We start from the raw sequence: 11,460 nt of genomic DNA, 5'->3' as shown, positions 1-11,460 counted from the left end.
AGCAGTACTAGTGCGGATGGCCCTGCAGGTCCAGAATTGGGCTCCTGAGCCTCTTGTGCACAACAGATGAGAGGAGGATGCACGCAGGAGTTATCTTTGAACACGATGGACAACCAAGACAATTCTATCATGATATTCTGACGTAGTAGTGTGGGTGGAAGCTATTGGTTCTTTTGAGTTGTACACAGGGATATCCCTGGGATTTTCCCCTCATTTTCTTATCATCATCTGACTAGAACTGCACTGCAAGGCTCATAATAATGCCTTTTAAAGTCCAGAAACCATGAGCACAACATAATGGCATGGACACATATTTCAGCATATTCCATAGAGTGTACCTCCCATGAACCACAACTGCTGTCTAGAGTTCAATGCTTGGATGCTGAGTTTGACAACTTGCGTCCTTGCAACATGCACACATAAATCACATCATATCTCCGTGCCTCTCTGAAAGTACATGCCAGTCGGGGCGCCCACCTTGAAGCAACACTTTGAGTTCTGCAATCTGTTTCTCCACAGCCTCTCGGATATCGGTATTGTCCTCTACTGTCAGTTTATCTCAAAGGCTCATGTGTAATGCTTCAAAGAAACGGTTCATGGCATCTTTTATGACTGATGCCATGGAATGAGATGCAAGCATGGAAGATTGGAGGTTGGCCAGAGGGGCAGCGAAAGAAGACACTGTCAAATGACAGTGATGTACAGCTGAAAGGGTATTTGCACTGATAGGAGCATGACATGAAGGAATCTGATGAAAACTTTTCTCGTAACACTCCGCCAGCAACTGAATGGGCTCTTATTTGTAAAGATAAAAACTTGAATGGCAAATACATTGCCATAATGGAGCAGACATATAAATATATCTATGGGTTAGTGGCCGTATGCATTAAACAGTTTCAGCACATCTGATTTACAGCACTAAAGGTACCTATCAGGGATTTGCTTGAACTTCCATGGACTCATTGTCCAGCAAAGTCTGACAGACTACCTGTCATACATCAATGCTGTAATGTCATGATGGTGACCGCAATGTCCTTGACACCTGCTTTGGCTGCATAGGATTGCCAGTATACACAAATATAGCACCTATTTAGACTATGGAAAAAGGCTACAATGTTACATTATTCTGTTGATGCATTCATGATTTTACATTGTGCAAAATAACAACTTGAGCATTTCAAAACTGACACAGGAAAGAATGTAGTTTGATTCTTAACAAGTACATCAATTTGTTACTCAGTGTGGGCAAGCTTAACTCCAGGATGAACAAAATGGAAGGCTAGATACAGGCTAGAAATCGATGTCCATTGGTTTCTATATTGTGGTCTTGAAATGGTAATGCTTCAAGGTTCCAGCTCAATTGATCATGCATGCACATCATACTTTATTGATTTACCTTTGAGGCACTTGTCTTCTGCAAGGCATGTGGAGAAAACACCTTGGCCTGTAAGGCGATTAGCCTTTGAAGTTCAAGGTGGTTCTTATTAATCATTACGACATTGGCACCTTTAGCTATACACAAGGTGCATGACCCAAACATTATGGCATGTATTATAAAAAGCAACTTCCAGCAGGCATAAACAGTATAACAAGCTACTGCCTGTTATAAAATACTTTTCAGACTTAGGACTGAGTTTAGTATGACCAGAAGTGGCCCAACATGAAAGTATTCTTGGAACCCCAGACAGCTTCACACTCATGATACCATTCACTGTCAGCCCAATGGTTTCAGGCAATGCAAATCACATTGAAGAAAGTTTGTCTGCTAGAATCTTTTGGCAAAGTTTCACCATGATGTGTTTTTAAGTGTTTCTTTCCCCTTTAAGAGGTCATGTAGTGAGTAACTGTTGTATTTCAATTTCTACTAAATGTGTTCAATGTCATGCATGTTTGGCAAACAAAGCTGAATTATAGCCAGCAATTTCCCCTCTATCCCATGCTGTTTGAAATCACCGAAATTCTGTCTGATACCACGGACGACAGCAAAGTTATCCCTTTCTGGGTAACAAGACTTCAAGTCCCTATTACTGTAAATGCAGAAACGTTTATGGTGGTTAAATATTCGCGGATTTTGTGGCGGCCACTTCACAGCAAACTTAAAACCATAGCAAAAATTTTTCTATGGCAGTAAGAGACTATAGTGCATGGTGCTACCGCGAACTTAAAACCACCACAAAAAGTCCTTTTTCCCGCTATCGCAAAATTAAATCCCCACAGAATTAAATGCATTTACAGTATAAGGGCTTGAGACTTAACTCCCCAAGCTTTCTCAATATGGATGACTTACTCAGTTGGCCTTGGAATCCTCTTAGTGCTTAAAATACGACATCACAAATGCACACCTCTGTTCCCCATCCACTTAAACCACTCATTACAGCCACTGTTTCTGCCCTTTGATATCATAAAACAGCCAAGAAATTGAAAATCTACTTCAAGTGGGGAGATTCCTGATGTGTTTGACTGATTTGTCTCCATTTATACCCTGTTAATGCTTTTCCGTGCCATTTAAGGTCAGTTGTGGCCATGGGCAAATCTAGCAAGGGAATACGTCATCACTCTCAGTATATGGTTACCATGAGCCCATGGGCATTGTGAGGCACCAATACTTTTGTTGGATACAGAACACAGGTAGGGAAAAAAACTACAGAAAAGTTAGTACACTATACCACTATACATTACCTGATCCACAGTGATATTCTGTCTGATTGTACCAAATCTTTGCATGATTGCTTTCTTATCTTTAACCAATACTTTTGTTGGATACAGAACACGGGTAGGGAAAAAAACTACAGAAAAGTTAGTACACTATATACCACTATACATTACCTGATCCACAGTGATATTCTGTCTGATTGTACCAAATCGTTGCATGATTGCTTTCTTATCTTTAACCAATACTTTTGTTGGATACAGAACACGGGTAGGGAAAAAAACTACAGAAAAGTTAGTACACTATACCACTATACATTACCTGATCCACAGTGATATTCTGTCTGATTGTACCAAATCTTTGCATGATTGCTTTCTTATCTTTAAATAGATCAGAGTCTAGTACAAACACTACCACCAGCAATGAACATTAGTCACATTCTTTATGCATAAAAACCTACAGCTGCCAGAATTTAAATGAGATGCTATTATGACATCAATTAATCAGATCTCATCCAATCATTCTCCATACTGTAATAATTGAATTTTGACATGATTGAAAATGCAAGTGGAAGAGTCCTCTGTCACTTAAATACAGCATGGAGAGTCCAGACTTCAGGTTAGCTCCAGAATATGAAATGTATGCTACATTTTGCAGTTTGTCGGTATGATAAATGAAATTTGTGCACCTACAATGAGTCCCTAACCCCATAGGTAATTATCTAAAACTAAAGACAGTGTGAAGCAAAAACCTTTTGTGATGCAAATATATCAACTTGGCAAAGTCATTCACAATTCAATAATGAGTCTTTTCATTAAGTATGCCACATTGCACAGGTACATGTAACATCAACTGTCATAATTCCAACGGATGCCAAAATACTGCCACATGAGAAAGATACATGAATTCAAAGTAATTGACAGAGAAGTGCCAATGCAGATGGAAGTATGCCATTCTCAATGCTGACAATGTGACATCCAGCTTAGAAAATTGTGTCAAATAAAAGACAAGTACATGGTAAGAATTTGGTTGGAATGACAGTCACTGAAATTTCATATTAAGGTTGGATAGTACATATTTTTTTTATCTAGCTTTGGAAAATTTTATCAACCCTGCCATACTCATAATTCCACTGGACACTCATAATTCCACCGGGTGCCATAATATGGCCTCATGAGAAAAATACATGGATTTAATGTGATTTCAACAGATGTTCGAAATGAAGATGTACAAATTTAAGTGTTGAAGACAATTTTGAGAAGGCCTCTATAACAACTTTGGTTAGTATTATGGCACACGGTGGAATTATGACAGTTGATTTTATTGCAGGGCTGATAAAATTTCCAAGCTAGATGAAAAAAAATTATGAACCATCCAACCTTTATATCAAATTCAAGTCATTCCAACTCTTACCATCCATGTACCAGTCTACCTTTTATTTGACACAATTTTCTAAGCTGGATGAGACTGACAGTCCATGCTTTGTACACAACCATTTTAATCGGTTTACATCACTACAAGCCTATTACTCTATATCTTTTCAGACTAGAATCGAAATTTCATTTTCCTGTGCTGTGAATGACAACGTCCTGGCTGAGAGAATGACTGTGTTAGTCTATAAAAAGCACCATTGCGCTGCCAGAAAAGAAATGGCTCGTGCCTCAAGGTATGACATACTAAAAAATTCCGCCATCTCATCCCAGAAGCAGTGACAACAGGCACTGATTGTCCCATGTTACTGTAAATACACGTCTACAATAACTCTACATCAATGTCTGGATTACTGTAAGAAGCAGCCAGAAGGAGCAGTGTTACCTCAGGACTGTAAGACGTTGTGCCTGTCTCCACCGTGCTCCTCTGCTGCAGTACATACGCTCGCCGTGCCAGCTGCCTGAATGACTGCTCAGAGAAACGACACACTACATATACCCTCCTGCCCACTCATCTGTCATCACTGGGTAAACATGATAATAGCCGCCTGATGCCTTCCAGTGGAATTGAACGATCCAACATTCCAGAACAGGTTCTGATGGAAGAAGTGCTGCCTCGGAATCCCCGCTTTATCTGCAGATGCGCCCGCCTGGGCATCGCATTTATCGGGGGTATCGGCGACGTCAAGGTGACAAATTGATCTGTTGGGGGTGAAACAATTATCGCCGAGCCCGCTGCCTGATGCTGCTCTAAGTTCAACATTAGTTGATTGGAAAGCACCCAATCCCCTGCAACGACTGTAAATGCATTGTGAATTATTCAAACCAATGCGCTGTCACAGGCAAATCAATGTCCCCATGAAAGATATTTCACCACCGTGGCCGTGCACTTTGCTGGGCTGGAACCGAGGCTGAAATTTCCAGCACAGTTCATCGTTGGCGCAATTTCCATAGGTTAGCCACCCATCCTGCGTCCACTATCGATCCTGTCTGGCTTACTCATGAGCGGTTTATTGAATGCCTGTCTGCATTATTGTTATAGATTGGCATAATCTAGCTGGTGTTGGTACAAGTGCCCCAGGCAGGTTCTTGGTTTAGGACATGCCAAACTAAACAGGGTTCCTGATGAGCAATCAGGACTTCAATATGGAGGAAATCAAAATCTGAATAACCTGCCTGAAACTTTCCATCAATGGCAGGACTGACATGAAAGGCCAGTTTACTCTGGCACTCCAAATCAATATAGGAAAACTGAGACATGTACCAACTTTTGTGGAAGTGGCAATAGATATCCAAAAGATGCTGCATGTCACTGTATTGGTTGAATTAAAAAGATGACTAGTTAACATCTTTCTACAAGTAGTTGTGGACACATCACAGAGCAGACTGAAAGAAATTCAATGGCATAATACAACAAATTTTGAGCTTAAAATAAAAAAAAGGCTAGTCTATATGTGTGATGTTTTTTCTTCATTTCTCTGGTGATTTGACATCCATGGTTATCCATAGTTAGGAATAGCTAGGAATCTCCAAACTGACCCTCAAGTTGAAGATGGAGCAAGAGAAAGAATATCTTTACTGACTTCCTTGCTGTTCTAGATGTAGAATAATTTCATTTGTAACCAAAACACAAATGACTTACAGTTTACTACTTTGAACAAAATTACTGTTAGTGATCTACAGTTTATTAACTTAAAGGTAAATGTTTTGTCCTTCTTTCCAACAGTATCAGAGTCTGTGAAGGGAAAGACCAATCTGCCTTTTGTCATTATGTCTCAAAATATAAGAATCTATTTTCCGTTCAGCTTTGTTTGCCAAACATGCATGACATTGAACACATTTAGTAGAAATAAAAATACAACACCATCTGGAGCGTGTGTGCAGCACAGATTTATGCAATGTCATTGACCCAAAAGCCTTCAAGCGAAACAGCCAGGTAAAGGAATATGAAAAATTAAAGGCATAATAAAGCTTTACCATGCTGTGTCAGATGATTCCCCTGTAAAGAAAGAATAGATCAATGGCTTGAGAAGCAGCTGCTCGCTGTAGCGGGTGTTTTGTAAGCTCGATATCATTTTGGCACCACCCCAGGTTCACGCCTCATGATGCATGCACTATTCAAACATAATGGTAACTAAGGACAAGTTCAATGCTATGGCTTTCTAAACCCTGATCCTAGAATATATAGAAAACTCTTGAGTTGCTGCTCTGATTGCTCTTTTGTAAATAAAAAATATAAGTAATGACCTGTCCAAGGTGCTGAAATATGTGCTGGTTAAGCAGGTCTAAAGCTGGATATCATTTCGGCGCCACACGAGGTTCCTGATTGATGATGCATGAACTATTGGAGTGGTGAAAATGGAATAGCTTTCCATAAATTGTTGTGAAGTAGCTCCTGCATTTCTCATGTCAACACTGGAATATTTGTTATAAAGTTCAGCATAGCCATACAACTATTCATGTTCATTTATGTATCATTCATTCATTCTCAATAATACACTTTGTATATTATAAATACTCTAATATCATATTGTCTAAAATTGTTGTCATTAGATATCTTTTCTTGATGTCATTAACTTTGTATCCTTTTAAAACTGTTCAGGATCTGTCACGTTATCATCCTAGGCTAAAGGACTAGAGAGAGATTCTTTGCAATGATACACGCGCACGGTGACAAAGTGACACAACAAGAACATTGATTGGTAGCTGACATGGTTTGTGGTCCATCACTGACTCTTATCTATATATTTGGTGACCTTACCCTTCCAACAGGACAGTTTGATGAATTCCCAGCTTATACAACTGGGCTTAAAGTTCTCACCTGGAAGTATCTTAGGAAGGGTGACTCACGACAAGCTGTCTGAGCCACTAGTAGGGATGGGACTAGATTAATGGATGAATTTTGATCAAGCATAATTTTCAACTTCTATAATTAGATATACTAGATACCCATCCAAAGACTCACTCCAGGCTAGGCTGGCAGCATAGATGCCATGTGTGAATCTAGGCCACATCAATTCAATACCTTGGTTCTCAGAGTAGAAAAACAATAGTTAAGTAAAATTTCAACATGAAAGTCAGTACCTTGATAAACTAAGTTTTAAGGAGACTTTTAGGGAGATGCAAGCTAAGCTCCTAGCCCTCTCTTTTTCATTTGGTAACGCTAGTTTACCTTTATTCGCAGGGTAACCTATATCTGTTGTACATAAAAACAGGATACTTAGGGATATCATGTTGATGGACGGTAGTTTCAAATTGCATTTTTTTTTCAATATAGTGCAGTTTGAGACCACTGTCCATCGACTAGATATCCTGAAATACCCTGGTGTTGAATACAACGGATAAAGGTTACCCCGTGAATAAAGGTGAACTAGCGTTAAATGTTTGTTAAGAAATGTTCAAGAACCAGGAAGATGAATTGGTTTGGTTAGGTATGTCAGGGAAGTGATCATTCCAAGGTGTACTGAGACTTAAGTCTCACAGCAAGAGAAAACACTAACCATACGCAAATAGTTGCAATTCTCACTGTTATGAAAGTGACAAAATTACATCTATGCTTAGTATAAAAGATGCTATACCATTATGACCAACATGTAGCTACATGTCGTGAAGTATATCTGAGTACTCAGGCCCTCTTGCATGAGGTCACGACATTTCCAGGCTTGGTTCCGTAACTGCGACCATAAACGTTTTCAAATGCTATTGGACCATCTTTCTCCTGTCAAACCTCTTCCAGCTGGCACGGAGGGTATCGGAGCCCAGGGATTGACTTGACGACGGATCGTGATGAGGGCCTGCACAGCAGTGCTGATGACGGGCTACTGAATGTATGCATTTCCACCTGATGAGAAATGGGGGTATTCCAACTCTATTACCAGGTCTTCCTCCCATCGACCAACATGACAATTGTGGTTCAGCGGATCAACTCGGTCCTATTACCGCACCTCCATTTAGATTCAGCAGGAGATAGAGAAAGGTCATCAACCGTCGTCCATTCTGCTGACTTCAAAGAGAGGGGATTTCAGGAATGGCTTCGTGAAAGCAGTGGACATATGGTTCTCTGGTGTCAATGATCACTTCGCAATGGCTTCGACGTGTTTTCTCATGTTTTTTGATAGCTACTGTCAACTATCTTTCACAGATGGTAAAAAAGTAGTGGATATATGCGTCGTTGGTGTCAACGTTCACTCAGCCACTGTCAACTATCTTGCACAGAGGTTTGAAAGTATTGGATATATGCATCTTTGGTGTCAATGTTCACTTTGTAATAGTTTCAATGTGTTTTCTCATGTTTTTGATGAATACCATCAACTATCTTTCACAGTGGGTAATGGACTAAATAACGTTTGTAAAAATAGACACAAATGTCTCAGAGAATGGCGGTCTGTCAAGTTCTAAGATAAAGAAAGCCAAAAATTGCAAACATTTGTTTTGATATGCCTGTTAGATTGAATGGCTACGACACCTCACTTATTTTTGTACTAAAATGTAAAAGTATTCAAATTAGATACATTACACCACAAGGTGATTGGCTGAGAGAGTTAAATCTGTACCAATGTTGCTGGTAGAAACAATGAAACATTTTTAGGAGCATAAAATGTAAGGAATACATGGCGACAACAGACATCCTTGACCGCACATCACAGTGGTATGAATGGGGAGTCAGGGTGGCCATCTATGAGCGGATCTACAAATGTACAACCCCACCTTAAACCAGAATAAAGAACTCCATATAGAACCCTCCAGTACATGGACCCCGCTTTGTATCACAAAGGACAAATATAACTTTTCCTATCGTATTGCCCTACCATACGGAACTGTGCAAACATGATTTACATTTGAGTGACATTTACATACGATTCTTAGGAGTTAGTGAATTGACATGTTCAACCAGTTAGCTGTACTTGTACTAGATTGTTCTACAAGGTGATTCTAGTACTAGTCATGCTGAAGAAGAGTGATGGATGTCACTCCAAATGTCTGTAAATAAATCTCTGTTTTTTATCCAGTAGTAGAGATTGAATTGTATTTGAGTATCCCCAAGTGATGTATTTCTAAGAAACTGCTTTGAGACAAGGATGGATGAAAGGGATGCTGTCCCTTGGCAGGGAATTTAGGCACATAAGAAAGAATCAATGCACTATATGCACCACTGTATACATGTACATCAGCTATTGGCAGCTGTTTCTTAACTCAGTTGTTCTAAAGCATAGCTTTCTTCTGTAGAGCAGTTTTTTTTAACATGGAGGAAGAATACCTTACAATGGACCAAAATACCCAGACAGCCAAACATTTGAAATGAGGACAAGAAAATACTTTTCATTTGCATTACTTAGTAATACGTATAATGCTTAAGAAATCAGAAAAACAGAATTGATCTATTTCATACTGTTTAGCTTATCTATTGAACATCATGAATTCATTCATCTAATTGGCAAACAAGCTTTCCATTTTATAATATAATCTGAAATAGTTTCAGTATCTACCATAAGTTATCCATTGTGTGTAAAAATTGATCTTTTGTTATCATGAAAAGAGCTGTTCTGTCAGTGTTCGATCTTGTAAAATGTGTAAAATATGGCTTATGATTGTGTTTTGTTCGGTCAATAAAATGAAACTGAATACAGACAACATATCAGAATTAGATTATTGACTTGTTCATGACACAAAAGGCCATGAAGTTTGTATTCATAAAAAGTGTGATTGATGTTTCTATTGATTCTATAATGAAACTGTGGATAAAACTATTGGAAAACTCACCATGACGGCTAGATAATCTTCAAAATGGCCTTCTTCTGGATGTCTTTGCTTGGCCCCACAAAAAAAACCTGCAAGAAAATAAAAAAAATTAGAAGATGTTGCCAACAGTTCCATACTATTATACATGCATAGTTTGAAAAAGGTGAAAGAAAAACAGGGAAAGAACACCTCTACATAACTCATCTCCGATGAGATGCTAGGAATAGAATCATGTTTTGTGACAATCAAAGAATCCAAAATGCTTCTTAAAGCTATCCTCAAGTAAAAGTTGTCATCCCTTGAAATGCAACACAAATTTCAGCACCTTGGACAGATCATAGCCATGTTTTTTTTTTTGTCTACAAAATAGCAATCAGTGGAGCAACAGAATTTTCTGCACAATCTAGAAAAGCAAATTAGGGTATAGAAAGCTATAACCTTAAATTTCTACTAAGCTTTTGATGTTGTATGGTTATGATTTCATAAGAATCTTTCAATTAAGAAATCAAAGGTTGTCCTTTTTATCAACTAGCAACAGACAACTTGTTTGTGATGCCTCTTTTTCTATTTCCTGATACTTTGCAATTTTAGGACACCACAGAATTCTGGTTTGTCATGCTGAATCTTGGGAGCTGTAACATCATGTAAACAAATGTACCTTTCACTTCTTCAAGACATGACAAATCTAGGTGGGTGGCAAACTTCATGCTGCATAAGGAGACTAATTCTCACCTCTACCCTCACTAGTTTATCATTGCAGGGACATCTATCCATTCAAACAGTGTTCAACTTAAGGACTAAGCAGAGTTTGTTGTAGCTATCTAAGGAAAACCCTCTACTGTGACAGAAAGCACTGAACCAGTGTAGTGAGAAGGATTTGGGAATGCTTGTTGTAAGACATATCATAGGGGAAGGCTCAGAGTTTGCACTAAGGGTAGTATAAAGACAGAGTTCGTTCTAAATCATTATGTTTATTCCTATTGTGTATCATCTAAGAATTATCAGAGCTGTCAAGTTTTCTAGACAGAGCAAACTTAAATATCCAATAACCACTGACTTAACAAAGGGAAAAGTAAGGACCATCTACTGTAAATGCATTTAAGTTCGCGGGGATTTAATTTCGCGGTAGCGGGGAAAAGGACTTTTCGCGGTGGATCTAATTTCGCGGTAACACCATAGACTGCAGTCTAATACCATAATAGAAAAATATTCGCGGTGGTTTTAAGTTTGTGGTGAAGTGGTCACCGCGAAAACCGCTAACATTAATCCACCGCAAACATTTCTACATTTACAGTATTTACACGGTATTTAAACTTTTATTTTGCATCCAATCAATGCTATATCCATGCAGTCAATGAAAGAGGAGTTTCTTTGGCAAAAGACTTTGACTGTAACTCTTTCAACAAAATCTGACAGTATCCAGGAGAAAAAGTACAAAAAGATTTATACATGCCCTTGACTAATGTTTTGTAAGGTTTATTGCTAAAGAAACTAGCTCTTACACTCTCTACTCGGGATCAATACAAAAGTTTCCTTTTTACGCACGACTGAATCAAACTGGGCTTATAATAAAAGTGAAATAAGTAGTAGCTTGCCACATGAATTGTGGAGTATCCCCAAAGCTAATATCAGCCATGCCCA

The 11,460-nt window shown here is 38.8% G+C and overlaps 1 protein-coding gene across 2 annotated transcripts in view; it reads right to left on the bottom strand.

Annotated features, from left to right (window-relative positions):
• The window catches only part of LOC118420312, an 84,370-nt gene extending 74,458 nt beyond the window's left edge, over window positions 1-9,912 (bottom strand). Inside the window, exon 1 of one of the 2 annotated variants that reach the window (XM_035827065.1) lies at window positions 9,841-9,912. The gene's annotated coding sequence lies outside the window, so the exon portion shown is untranslated. Of the gene's footprint in view, window positions 1-4,465; window positions 4,840-9,840 lie in introns of those variants that run through there. The other variant, XM_035827067.1, reaches the window with a different exon arrangement.
• Between the last annotated feature and the right edge of the window lie 1,548 nt (window positions 9,913-11,460).

This window comes from Branchiostoma floridae, chromosome 7, assembly GCF_000003815.2.
Source record: "Branchiostoma floridae strain S238N-H82 chromosome 7, Bfl_VNyyK, whole genome shotgun sequence".
NCBI classification, from domain to species: Eukaryota; Metazoa; Chordata; class Leptocardii; order Amphioxiformes; family Branchiostomatidae; genus Branchiostoma; species Branchiostoma floridae.
Note: the sequence above shows the minus strand (reverse complement) of the source record. Positions and strands in the feature narration are given on the sequence as shown.